Source organism: Porites lutea, chromosome 8, assembly GCF_958299795.1.
Source record: "Porites lutea chromosome 8, jaPorLute2.1, whole genome shotgun sequence".
Classification (NCBI taxonomy): domain Eukaryota; kingdom Metazoa; phylum Cnidaria; class Anthozoa; order Scleractinia; family Poritidae; genus Porites; species Porites lutea.
In genome coordinates this window covers 62,236-74,362 of record NC_133208.1, presented here as the reverse complement: position 1 = coordinate 74,362, position 12,127 = coordinate 62,236, and the positions used below count along the sequence as shown (strand labels likewise).

Below are 12,127 nucleotides of genomic sequence, written 5' to 3'. Positions count from 1 at the left end.
TGCCAAATTTCACTGGGTGTTGAAAGAACCCAGATCTTTACCGTTCCCCACCAGTGTTCCATAAGATATCAACGAATGAATGACTATTTGATATTAATGATGAAATGATTTGCTTAGTGTCTCTCTTAACAGGGTGTATTTTCAGCGTAAGACAGTTTTCCAGAGGTCACCGACTGATTCTTTTCAAGCGACGCCTTAAACAGGAAAGACGATCACAGGTAAAAAAACACCTCAGAACAACTTTGATTTATAGATTAATGACTGCTCTAAAGTCAAGAAAGACGATCAAAGGTACTGTGTAAGAAAGATCTGAGACATAAAAAAAAGAAAAGAAAAATCTACCAGACATACATTGAAATATAAAGACAGGATAGACCCGTTGAAAAACACATTTTTCCCTCCACCCAACAGCTAAAATTCCTGAATTTTTAAACCTTATTTTAAATGCTTTTTTTGGATTATTTTTAACAAACAGTTTGATAAAGGAAATCCAGCTTGTTATGGTCTGTCAGCCTAATGTTTTGTTTTTTGTGTGCTTTAGTTTCAGCTAATTGGATAATGAAGAAGGCCACACCTTTTCCTTGCTGGACTATTTGATACTGTAAGTGTCACACCTTTTTTTTTAGGGGCTTAGAAGCCTACGTATAATGCTAACACAACTATTTTAGAGACCCTGATTTTTAATTGGTTGACAGTTTTCCTCGTTTGATGAGTTTAAAGAGAGCAATTGAAGATTGATTAGTGTCGTCACGTAAATAAATACTTGGCAAAAAAATTAGCAAAAAATACAGCAACGATTGAAAGTGTGCCAAATTTCACTGGATGTTGAAAGAACCCAGATTTTTACCGTTCCCCACCAGTGTTCCGTAAGATATCAACAAATGAATGACTATTTGATATTAATGATGAAATTATTTGCTTAGTGTCTCTCTTAACAGGCTGTATTTTCAGCGTAAGACAGTTTTCCAGAGGTCACCGACTGATTCTTTTCAAACGACGCCTTAAACAGGAAAGACAATCACAGGTAAAAGAACACCTCAGAACAACTTTGATTTATAGATTAAAGACTGCTTTAAAGTCAAGAAAGATGATCGAAGGTACTGTGTAAGAAAGATCTGAGACATAAAAAAAAGAAAAGAAAAATCTACCAGACATACATTGAAATATAAAGACAGGATAGACCCGTTGAAAAACACATTTTTCCCTCCACCCAACAGCTAAAATTCCTGAATTTTTAAACCTTATTTTAAATGCTTGTTTTGGATTATTTTAAACGGACAGTTTGATTAAGGAAATCCAGCTTGTTATGGTCTATCAGCCTAATGTTTTGTTTTTTGTATGCTTTAGTTTCAGCTAATTGGATAATGAAGAAGGCCACACCTTTTCCTTGCTGGACTATTTGATACTGTAAGTGTCACACTTTTTTTTTTTAGGGGCTTAGAAGCCTACGTATAATGCTAACACAACTATTTTAGAGACCCTGATTTTTCATTGGTTGACAGTTTTCCTCGTTTGTTGAGTTTAAAGAGAGCAATTGAAGATTGATTAGTGTCGTCACGTAAATAAATAATTGGCAAAAAAATTAGGAAAAAATACAGCAACGATTGAAAGTGTGCCAAATTTCACTGGGTCTTGAAAGAACCCAGATCTTCACCGTGTTCCACCAGTGTTCCATAAGATATCAACGAATGAATGACTATTTGATATTAATGATGAAATGATTTGCTTAGTGTCTCTCTTAACAGGGTGTATTTTCAGCGTAAGACAGTTTTCCAGAGGTCACCGACTGATTCTTTTCAAGCGACGCCTTAAACAGGAAAGACGATCAGAGGTAAAAAAACACCTCAGAACAACTTTGATTTATAGATTAATGACTGCTCTAAAGTCAAGAAAGACGATCAAAGGTACTGTGTAAGAAAAATCTGAGACATTAAAAAAAAGAAAAGAAAAATCTACCAGACATACATTGAAATATAAAGACAGGATAGACCCGTTGAAAAACACATTTTTCCCTCCACCCAACAGCTAAAATTCCTGAATTTTTAAACCTTATTTTAAATGCTTTTTTTGGATTATTTTAAACGGACAGTTTGATTAAGGAAATCCAGCTTGTTATGGTCTATCAGCCTAATGTTTTGTTTTTTGTATGCTTTAGTTTCAGCTAATTGGATAATGAAGAAGGCCACACCTTTTCCTTGCTGGACTATTTGATACTGTAAGTGTCAAACTTCTTTTTTTTTAGGGGCTTAGAAGCCTACGTATAATGCTAACACAACTAGTTTAGAGACCCTGATTTTTAATTGGTTGACAGTTTTCCTCGTTTGATGAGTTTAAAGAGAGCAATTGAAGATTGATTAGTGTCGTCACGTAAATAAATACTTGGCAAAAAAATTAGCAAAAAATACAGCAACGATTGAAAGTGTGCCAAATTTCACTGGATGTTGAAAGAACCCAGATGTTTACCGTTCCCCACCAGTGTTCCGTAAGATATCAACAAATGAATGACTATTTGATATTAATGATGAAATTATTTGCTTAGTGTCTCTCTTAACAGGCTGTATTTTCAGCGTAAGACAGTTTTCCAGAGGTCACCGACTGATTCTTTTCAAGCGACGCCTTAAACAGGAAAGACAATCACAGGTAAAAGAACACCTCAGAACAACTTTGATTTATAGATTAAAGACTGCTTTAAAGTCAAGAAAGATGATCGAAGGTACTGTGTAAGAAAGATCTGAGACATAAAAAAAAGAAAAGAAAAATCTACCTGACATACATTGAAATATAAAGACAGGATAGACCCGTTGAAAAACACATTTTTCCCTCCACCCAACAGCTAAAATTCCTGAATTTTTAAACCTTATTTTAAATGCTTTTTTTGGATTATTTTTAACAAACAGTTTGATTAAGGAAATCCAGCTTGTTATGGTCTGTCAGCCTAATGTTTTGTTTTTTGTATGCTTTAGTTTCAGCTAATTGGATAAAGAAGAAGGCCACACCTTTTCCTTGCTGGACTATTTGATACTGTAAGTGTCACACTTTTTTTTTTAGGGGCTTAGAAGCCTACGTATAATGCTAACACAACTATTTTAGAGACCCTGATTTTTAATTGGTTGACAGTTTTCCTCGTTTGATGAGTTTAAAGAGAGCAATTGAAGATTGATAAGTGTCGTCACGTAAATAAATACTTGGTAAAAAAATTAGCAAAAAATACAGCAACGATTGAAAGTGTGCCAAATTTCACTGGGTGTTGAAAGAACCCAGATCTTCACCGTTCCCCACCAGTGTTCCATAAGATATCAACGAATGAATGACTATTTGATATTAATGATGAAATGATTTGCTTAGTGTCTCTCTTAACAGGGTGTATTTTCAGCGTAAGACAGTTTTCCAGAGGTCACCGACTGATTCTTTTCAAGCGACGCCTTAAACAGGAAAGACGATCACAGGTAAAAAAACACCTCAGAACAACTTTGATTTATAGATTAATGACTGCTCTAAAGTCAAGAAAGACGATCAAAGGTACTGTGTAAGAAAGATCTGAGACATAAAAAAAAGAAAAGAAAAATCTACCAGACATACATTGAAATATAAAGACAGGATAGACCCGTTGAAAAACACATTTTTCCCTCCACCCAACAGCTAAAATTCCTGAATTTTTAAACCTTATTTTAAATGCTTTTTTTGGATTATTTTTAACAAACAGTTTGATAAAGGAAATCCAGCTTGTTATGGTCTGTCAGCCTAATGTTTTGTTTTTTGTGTGCTTTAGTTTCAGCTAATTGGATAATGAAGAAGGCCACACCTTTTCCTTGCTGGACTATTTGATACTGTAAGTGTCACACCTTTTTTTTTAGGGGCTTAGAAGCCTACGTATAATGCTAACACAACTATTTTAGAGACCCTGATTTTTAATTGGTTGACAGTTTTCCTCGTTTGATGAGTTTAAAGAGAGCAATTGAAGATTGATTAGTGTCGTCACGTAAATAAATACTTGGCAAAAAAATTAGCAAAAAATACAGCAACGATTGAAAGTGTGCCAAATTTCACTGGATGTTGAAAGAACCCAGATCTTTACCGTTCCCCACCAGTGTTCCGTAAGATATCAACAAATGAATGACTATTTGATATTAATGATGAAATTATTTGCTTAGTGTCTCTCTTAGCAGGGTGTATTTTCAGCGTAAGACAGTTTTCCAGAGGTCACCGACTGATTCTTTTCAAGCGACGCCTGAAACAGGAAATACAATCACAGGTAAAAAAAACACCTCAGAACAACTTTGATGTATAGGTTAAAGACTGCTTTAAAGTCAAGAAAGATGATCGAAGGTACTGTGTAAGAAAGATCTGAGACATAAAAATAAGAAAAGAAAAATCTACCAGACTTACATGGAAATATAAAGACAGGATAGACCCATTGAAAAACACATTTTTCCCTCCACCCAACAGCTAAAATTCCTGAATTCTTAAACCTTATTTTAAATGCTTTTTTTGGATTATTTTTAACAAACTTTTTTGATTAAGGAAATCCAGCTTGTTATGGTCTGTGAGGCCTACGTTTTGTTTTTTCTACGCTTTAGTTTCAGCTAATTGGAATAATGAAGTAGGGGAAAGTGGTGAACTCGATCTTACAGTAAACTTTCACCAAGAACATTGTATCGTCGGGATTAACTGCCCCTGGGTCTCCCAGGATTTATCTTCCTCGACCAATACCAATATATTAAATTTTTAGTTTCAGTTGAATGAAGTATATTATAAGGATTGAGAGGAGAAGCCAAAAAACTTGCATTGAAATCGTTTATAAGTAACCCACAAAGTTAAGGATAAAGACGATTTTTCCTTCGATCACCTTATGCACTGTAATTTAAATGGTTTTAATTTGAGCACTGATTTATGTGAAACTGCATTAATTTCAGTTATCTATTCTGGTTGCAAAATTTCAACAGTCTGGAGCCGATTTGTTGTCATTATGAAGTAACCGTTTTAAAGGTTTTAAGAGCAGTCCATGAAAGACCCTCTGGGGAAGATATATTTAGTTATTGGAGACTTCTACCCTTTTTTTCTCTTTAAATGACTAGGATAACCGTATTTGTTTCGATTACACGCAGTCTGATAGAGAGAAATTTTTGTGGCATAATAACCTGAGGTATAAGGGCGAATTATATGAATGTCAAGAAAAAGGAATACAAATTAACAGGCTAAAATAAAGTGAATATTGGAACAGACGTCAGATTCACTTGGCCAACTAATTTTTTTTATCGCTGTGCACTTTATTTAAAAGGAATGCGCTAATTTAAAATATAACTGAAACTAAAGGGGGTCCTGCTTTTTTCCGTTAACCATTTTCATGGCCTACATTGTATTTCAATACTTAGGTTAAAAATAATTTCAACTTTCAGAGGCAATAAGACGATGAAGAGGAACAAATGCGTGTGGGTGGTGCTTTATGATGCAAAGGAATACGCAGTGAATGTATGTAACAAAATGTGCGATAAAGGTGGTCTCCGCACAATAGCAGGTACACTACGACAAAGTAGTTTTATCACGGAAGGGAGATCCAGCTTAAACGACGGATGCGCCATTTAGCATATTTTTATCCTTGTTATGAATAAAAAATATGTGTGGAGTGGGCCACAATTAATTGTCGGGTTTGAGGGTGGCAGACCAAATTGCCCAGGTTCGATAAATTTAAAATCCTAACATGACTCCGAGGCTTTAGAGCAAAATTCGCAGAAGAGATCCGAGCACAAAGAATGCCAAAACAAATATGAAAAATTACCAGAAAGCCTCGAAGCAACTGCGCCTTGTTCATTCGCCACTCAAGAAAAAACTGCAACACCCAAAAGAAATCAAGTGCATATAACTAAAAGTGACGAATACGCATTTGCCCACGTGTATTTTGTTCAAGTGTTCTCGTCAATTATCGCATTTTTGCAACTGTGTCGTTCGCCGAGATGAATTTGTTGACGGTAAACAAGTCTCGATATTTTGCGAACCAATATACACTGTCATTGGTATCAGTAACTAGTTTTATAATGTACCGCGAATGGTGGCCAATCATTTCCCCGAGAACAGTTTAATGGGAGTCATCTGGCATCCTTTTAACGTTTAACCTGTTCCAGGAAGAGGAATTTTTCATTCTTTGTTGTATTATCCTTGAGTTTTTTTAAGAATGTGGATGCAGCAACAAGCAGCAATTTTCTGAAACTCTGCGATCAAGTGGAAAACGCCTTCTCCAGTGGAATCAGCTCCTTACGATAACCAGAGGGCAAATTTTTGAAATACAGGTTATGATACCGGCGACGCCTCTCCGTTCAAATTCGGCACTATTGGTGTGACACGTGCTTCAGAGTCGCTGTTGGACATCCTGCATTTAAAGCTTTGCCTTTGAAAAGAAGACCATCACGATCATCAAGATTCCTCTACTCCAGTGCACCTGAGTTGTCAAGCTCTCTAAATCTCGTAACACGAGATGATTTACATTAAGTTCAAAAATAAAATTGCCAATAAAATTAAAGAACTGATGAAGAATAACCAAAAGAGGTACGGTTACAATGAGAAGCTTAACATCTTTGATTTGCTTTACATTTGTTCATCAGCGAAATGCTTACCAGCCTTCTGGCAAAGCTACTGAAATGACCAAAATAATATATAATGTAAAAATAATCCTAACAAACACTTTACTTACCCCTCAATATTACATCTATCTATCTTTGCATATCCAACGTTTTTATCAAATCAAAATGCAACAAAAACAATAGAGTTAAAATAGATTTAAAAGAAATCACCTTGCGATTTATATAGATACTGTGAAAGATCAAAATGAAATTGCTCTCCAATTTATAATATAATAGTTACATTATTCCAGCCTGACCCCATTCCGACGCTATTCCTAATCTATCATTTATGCTCGAAACATTTACTTCCAGTTTTCCGTTTTCATAACCTGTATTGTAATCGCTTTCGTCATTCGATTCACGTTATCCAACATTGTTTGGCGCAGCTCCTCATCTCCAGTTGCAGATAGAGCGGAATCTCTTTCATTCGGCACCACTAATATATGTTGCTTAGTTAACTTCTTCAATACCGTCAGAAAAAGCCATAAGAGGAAGTGCTGATAATTCGTTAAGGCCTATTGATCGATTTGAACAACATCTCCGTAACTTCGACGTTCTTGAATCCAGTGCATTCCCTTACCGGTTTTTCTGCAATTACCTGCTACCTCTCGATACCTTATTTCCAGACATCTAAAAACATCTAAAAACATCATCGTATCTTCAACGTTCTTAAATTCGATACATCCATCCATTCCTTCACGCCTTTACATCGCTTTTACTTTATCTGGGCCTATGTAACTCTTCGGATCGGCTCATTAATACGTCATCAACTTCGTCATCATCGTTATTTTCGCTTTTACTTTATCTGGGTCTATGTAACTCTTCGGATCGGCTCATTACTACGTCATCATCATCATCATCATCATCGTCATTGTCGTAATTTTCATCATATCAATACCGCCTTGTTTTCGCAAGGACTCCAAACTGTTCGTTTTTTGTACGTTTTTTATTAACTACTCCTTTTACTCGTCTATGAACAATTTCGTGAGAGAGAAAAAGTGGAAGAGAACATTAGTGTGCACTTAATGATGTTAACGCTCTCGCTCTGCGCATTGAATTCCTTGGAAAAAAAATTGACGAAATCCTCTACTGTCCATACTATACCTTTGACAAACCCCTCTATATTACATTTATTTATCCTTGCATATCCAACGTTTTTATCCAATCAAAATGCACCAAAAGCAATGGAGTTACAGTAGAAATAAAAATCACGATGTTATTTATGTAGATACTGTGGCAAATCAAAACTTTTCAGCATAAAAACTCCTCTCCAATTTATTATATAATGATTACATTATTCCAGCCCGATATCATTCCGACTCTATTCCTAATCTATCAGTTATGCTCGGAACATTTCTCCCGGTTCTCCGTTTTCATAACCTGTATTGTAATCGCTTTCGTTATTCGATTGACTAGCCTCGTTCCCAGGAAGGCGCAGCTCCTCATCTCTAGTTGCAGATAGAGGAGAATCTCTTTCATTCGGCATCACTAATACATGTTACTTACTTAACTTAATGTCTTCCTTTACCGGTTTTTTTTTTTGCAATTACCTGCTACCTTTGGATACCTTATTTCGTTGACTTCTGCAGATGGTATAAGTTTTCATTCGGCATCATAAATGGTCTTTACTTGATTACAATTTCGTCACTTAATGAAACGTCATCGCCAGGGGTGAAAACTCTTTCGAGCTAATTTTGGTGATAATTCTTATCCACCCTCAAAGACCAGACATAAAAATAACATCCTCGTAACCTCAACATTCTTGAATTCGATACATCCATCCATTCCTTCACGCCTTAACATCCCTTTTACTTCATCTGGGCCTATGTAACTCTTCGGATCGGCTCATTACTACGTCGTCGTCATCAACATCGTGATCGTCATCGTTATTTTCGCTTTTACTTTATCTGGGCCTATGTAACTCTTCGGATCGGCTCGTTACTACGTCGTCGTCATCATCATCGTTATTTTCGCTTATACTTTATCTGAGCCTATGTAACTCTTCGGATCGGCTCGTTACTACGTCGTCGTCATCAACATCGTGATCGTCATCGTTATTTTCGCTTTTACTTTATCTGGGCCTATGTAACTCTTCGGATCGGCTCGTTACTACGTCGTCGTCATCAACATCGTCATCGTTATTTTCGCTTTTACCTTATCTGGGCCTATGTAACTCTTTCGATCGGCTTATTACTACGTCATCGTCATCAACATCGTCATTGTCGTCGTAAGTTTCATCATCTCAATACTGCCGTGGTTTTTTGTACTGCTTCTGTTGTTCGTCTGTGAACAATTTGGTGAGAGAGAAAAAGTGGAAGAGAACATTAGTGTGCACTTAATGGTGTTAACGTTCTGGGTCTTCGTGTTGAATTCCTTGACAATTGACAAAATCTTCTACTGTCCTTACTATTCTCTCTTTTTGCTCTTATGGCAATTTCATTTTTGCACTGCAGTTGTTTCCAAAATATGTTTACGTCTTTCAGGTAAGAGCGCTGGAACTTGTGACGGAGCCTTCTGCTGCTCCTTTGATTTGCTCTATCTTTATTTATAAATAAGTTTTTATTTATTCGTCACTCTTGTTGTTATTGTGATTGTTTTTGTTTGTTACTGATGTCTGTTTGCGTAAAGGATAGAGAATGACCGCAGAATAGTGGTTTCACAGGGTAAGCTCTTACGTGCGCGAAACACCACTTAATTTCTTACTCTGAATTCATATCAATGTAATACATTTTTTCCTAAAGATATGAGGTGGTCAATTCTACTGGTGATTTGTTATGCTAACAATGTATTGTTCAAGTCCTTTTAGACGCTGTAACGGTTTTAGAGAAAGACGACTTTGCTGAAGCAGCCTATTATTTCCTTTTGGTATTAGTGGCTAAATGCAAGAAACAAAATCACAGGTATGTAAGATAATTTATGTAAACTTTTTAAATTTGCAATAATAACTATTCTGCTAATGTTCTGTCTACAAATAAGAGTGTTTGTAATTTAGACTGTGATCATTGTAACAAGCCAAAAGAGAAAGAAAAAGCATGTCCTTTCCGAACAGACGAGAAAGTAATTAGCACTGGGGTCATTTTTTTTAGTAAACCCTTTACAAGTGAATTGAGAAATTGCTGCAATTTGATTAGCTTACATCGGTGGTATTTTAGCTTAATTTGAAATACCTACATGTGAAAATTACAAAACTTTTTTTGGGTAGTAGTATAAACAAACAATAGCATAATTTTTACGTGGAATAAATACCACTCGTCTCAAATTTCACCAGCCTGACGGCTCGTAAACTACCTATGAAAATTTCGAATTATAACTCGTGGTATTCATCCCAAAAAAAAACTATAGCGGAAAACGTTTTGGTTCCAGTTTGTTTTTCTTTAAACGTATATTTTTGTAAATAACTTTAATAGTTTGAAAGTATATTTTTTGCAGCAAGAAGGAGGAGTCAATTAAGAGGAAATTCGAGCCACATCCAAGAAGAGATGGAAAGCAGATTTCAATGGGCAGACTGGACAATCAAATGGGGTTATAGGTATGTGAGGGACAGATATTCACTTCGTTTGCTTTTCATTCCGGTTATCGATAAATAAACACGGCCTTTTGCTAGGGTAACCCCGCGATTTCATAATTGACGGGGAAATTCTTTCGTACTTAAATTTGTTGAAGCTGAGTTAAATTGTTGTTGCGTGGGTACCTTCGTTAATGAGAAATACCTATCTATACTTAATACTAATTAATTATTAACTTAGAAATACTTTTTTATTTCAGAAAAAGAAGAAAGAGGAAGGAAGGAAACAAATTCAAATCGACGGTACTTCATCCTGAGATCTTGATGAGGGAATCATACAGAGGTATAATTAAGTAAATGACCTTAATTCTAATTCAAACAGTTCTATTTTTTGACGGAGTGTTTTCAGTTTAATGATTGCTTTTGTTTCGCTTACGAGCACAATTTATTTGGGTCCAAAAGCTCAGGTTTCGCGGCTTTTCCACCGTTTGTGGTACGTCTTGGTAGCGGCTAAACTGCGTCTGCTTTCAGAGTCTTAACTGCTTTGATTTGCCTTCACGCTCTTGAAAAACAGTCAGCCAATTATACCACTTGTTTTTAATAGTTTTAAAATCTCGGCATTTTATAGTGCGAATAAATTGTTTTATAATGCCTTATTTATAATTATTATTTGTTGACCAAAAGGAAAGTTAAGATTGTTAATTTGATGAGCAAGGAAAAGTTAGTAGACTTCAAATGTCATTGCTAGTTTGTCCTCTTTACTGAATTGGCTGAAAAAAGATACAAGGATGGATGCTAAGTGTAAAATAATGTAGGCGGTAATATGTAATTAATTCCTCCTTTTTAATTATTTATTAGTTTCAGAATGATGACTGGCTCGACAAAAAGAGGATGACAGTACGATGCAGATGTCCACAATAATGATAATGAGGCAGTTTATTAAAGTTTTCATAGCAAGAATAAGTCATAGATGAAATAATCAACAATGAACAAAAAGAAAATACAACGTCACGGACACTTTAGGCTATTTGGCTATTCGAAGACCGCGCCCGGCAGGTCGGGGTATATGATCCATAGGGCCGGGATTTTTCCCTAATTGTGGCTTTCGTAACAAGCGCGGAAGGGTTTTTTCATCCTATGGATGCTTGCTTCGTATTCCCCTAAAATAGTTATGTCTTTTGTTCTCTCCAGTAAAGATTACTACTGGGAAACAATTCTTCAATGCTTTTGACTATTAGTAACAACTCAAGAATCTCGTTTTAACCTTAAACTTCCAATGAAGACTGACCGCTCCGTCAGAGGTTAGTCTGGAAAAGTCTATGTAAGACCTTTACTATAACGGAAACTTATATATAATTACAGTGCTAAAGTAATTCTATTCAATTTGTTTATAAGAATGTCTTTTATTCTGCGAAGGAAAAAGGAAAAGCACATGGCGAAACTGACAATTACTAATCCAGTTAAGAATAGAAAACGGATAGGTTAGAAGGTGCGTTAGTAAATACAGTTCAATACCAAATTAAAAAGTCAAATTCTATTAGTGAAATTTCCTCGTAAGAAGTTGTATAGAAAGAATAGAAGGAACTTAACTAAATAAAGTTACAAAAAATGAAAATAATAAGGCTTATCAATTCCTTTTTTTAAAGTAGAGTTAAGTTGTGTCCACAGTTAGTAGAAACACTGACCATTTTGACAACAGAATAAAGTTCATCGATAAATCCAATTGAACATTGTTTCTCAGTGTTTGTTTTACTTTAGAACTAGCCCATCCCAACCAGCCTTCACAGAAAGAATGAACTGCTACATCTGGTCGATCTCGACCTGAATCCCCCATTTAAGCACGTAGGCTTAGTGTCAGTTAGGCTGCCAGTTAGGCCGGGGAAACTTAATAGAACTCTGATTAACGGATAACTGGAACAGGACTCTGGGACAGGACTCTGCGAGGACTCTTTTGTAAATCACTTATCAGTGAAATTGATATCCTCAATAAAGATTATTATTATTATTA

General features: G+C 35.7%; 1 long non-coding RNA gene across 3 annotated transcripts; it reads left to right on the top strand.

Annotated features, from left to right (window-relative positions):
• Positions 1–3,360: 3,360 nt before the first annotated feature.
• LOC140946792 (uncharacterized) lies at positions 3,361–11,847 on the top strand. Of its 3 annotated transcripts, none has more exons than XR_012166863.1 (6): positions 3,361–3,446; positions 5,397–5,469; positions 6,169–9,514; positions 10,044–10,143; positions 10,380–10,462; positions 10,978–11,847. It is a non-coding gene; the product is annotated as an uncharacterized lncRNA (long non-coding RNA). The 3 variants fall into 3 exon arrangements; XR_012166862.1 differs by having other exon boundaries at positions 6,159–9,514; XR_012166861.1 differs by having other exon boundaries at positions 5,397–9,514.
• Positions 11,848–12,127: the final 280 nt, after the last annotated feature.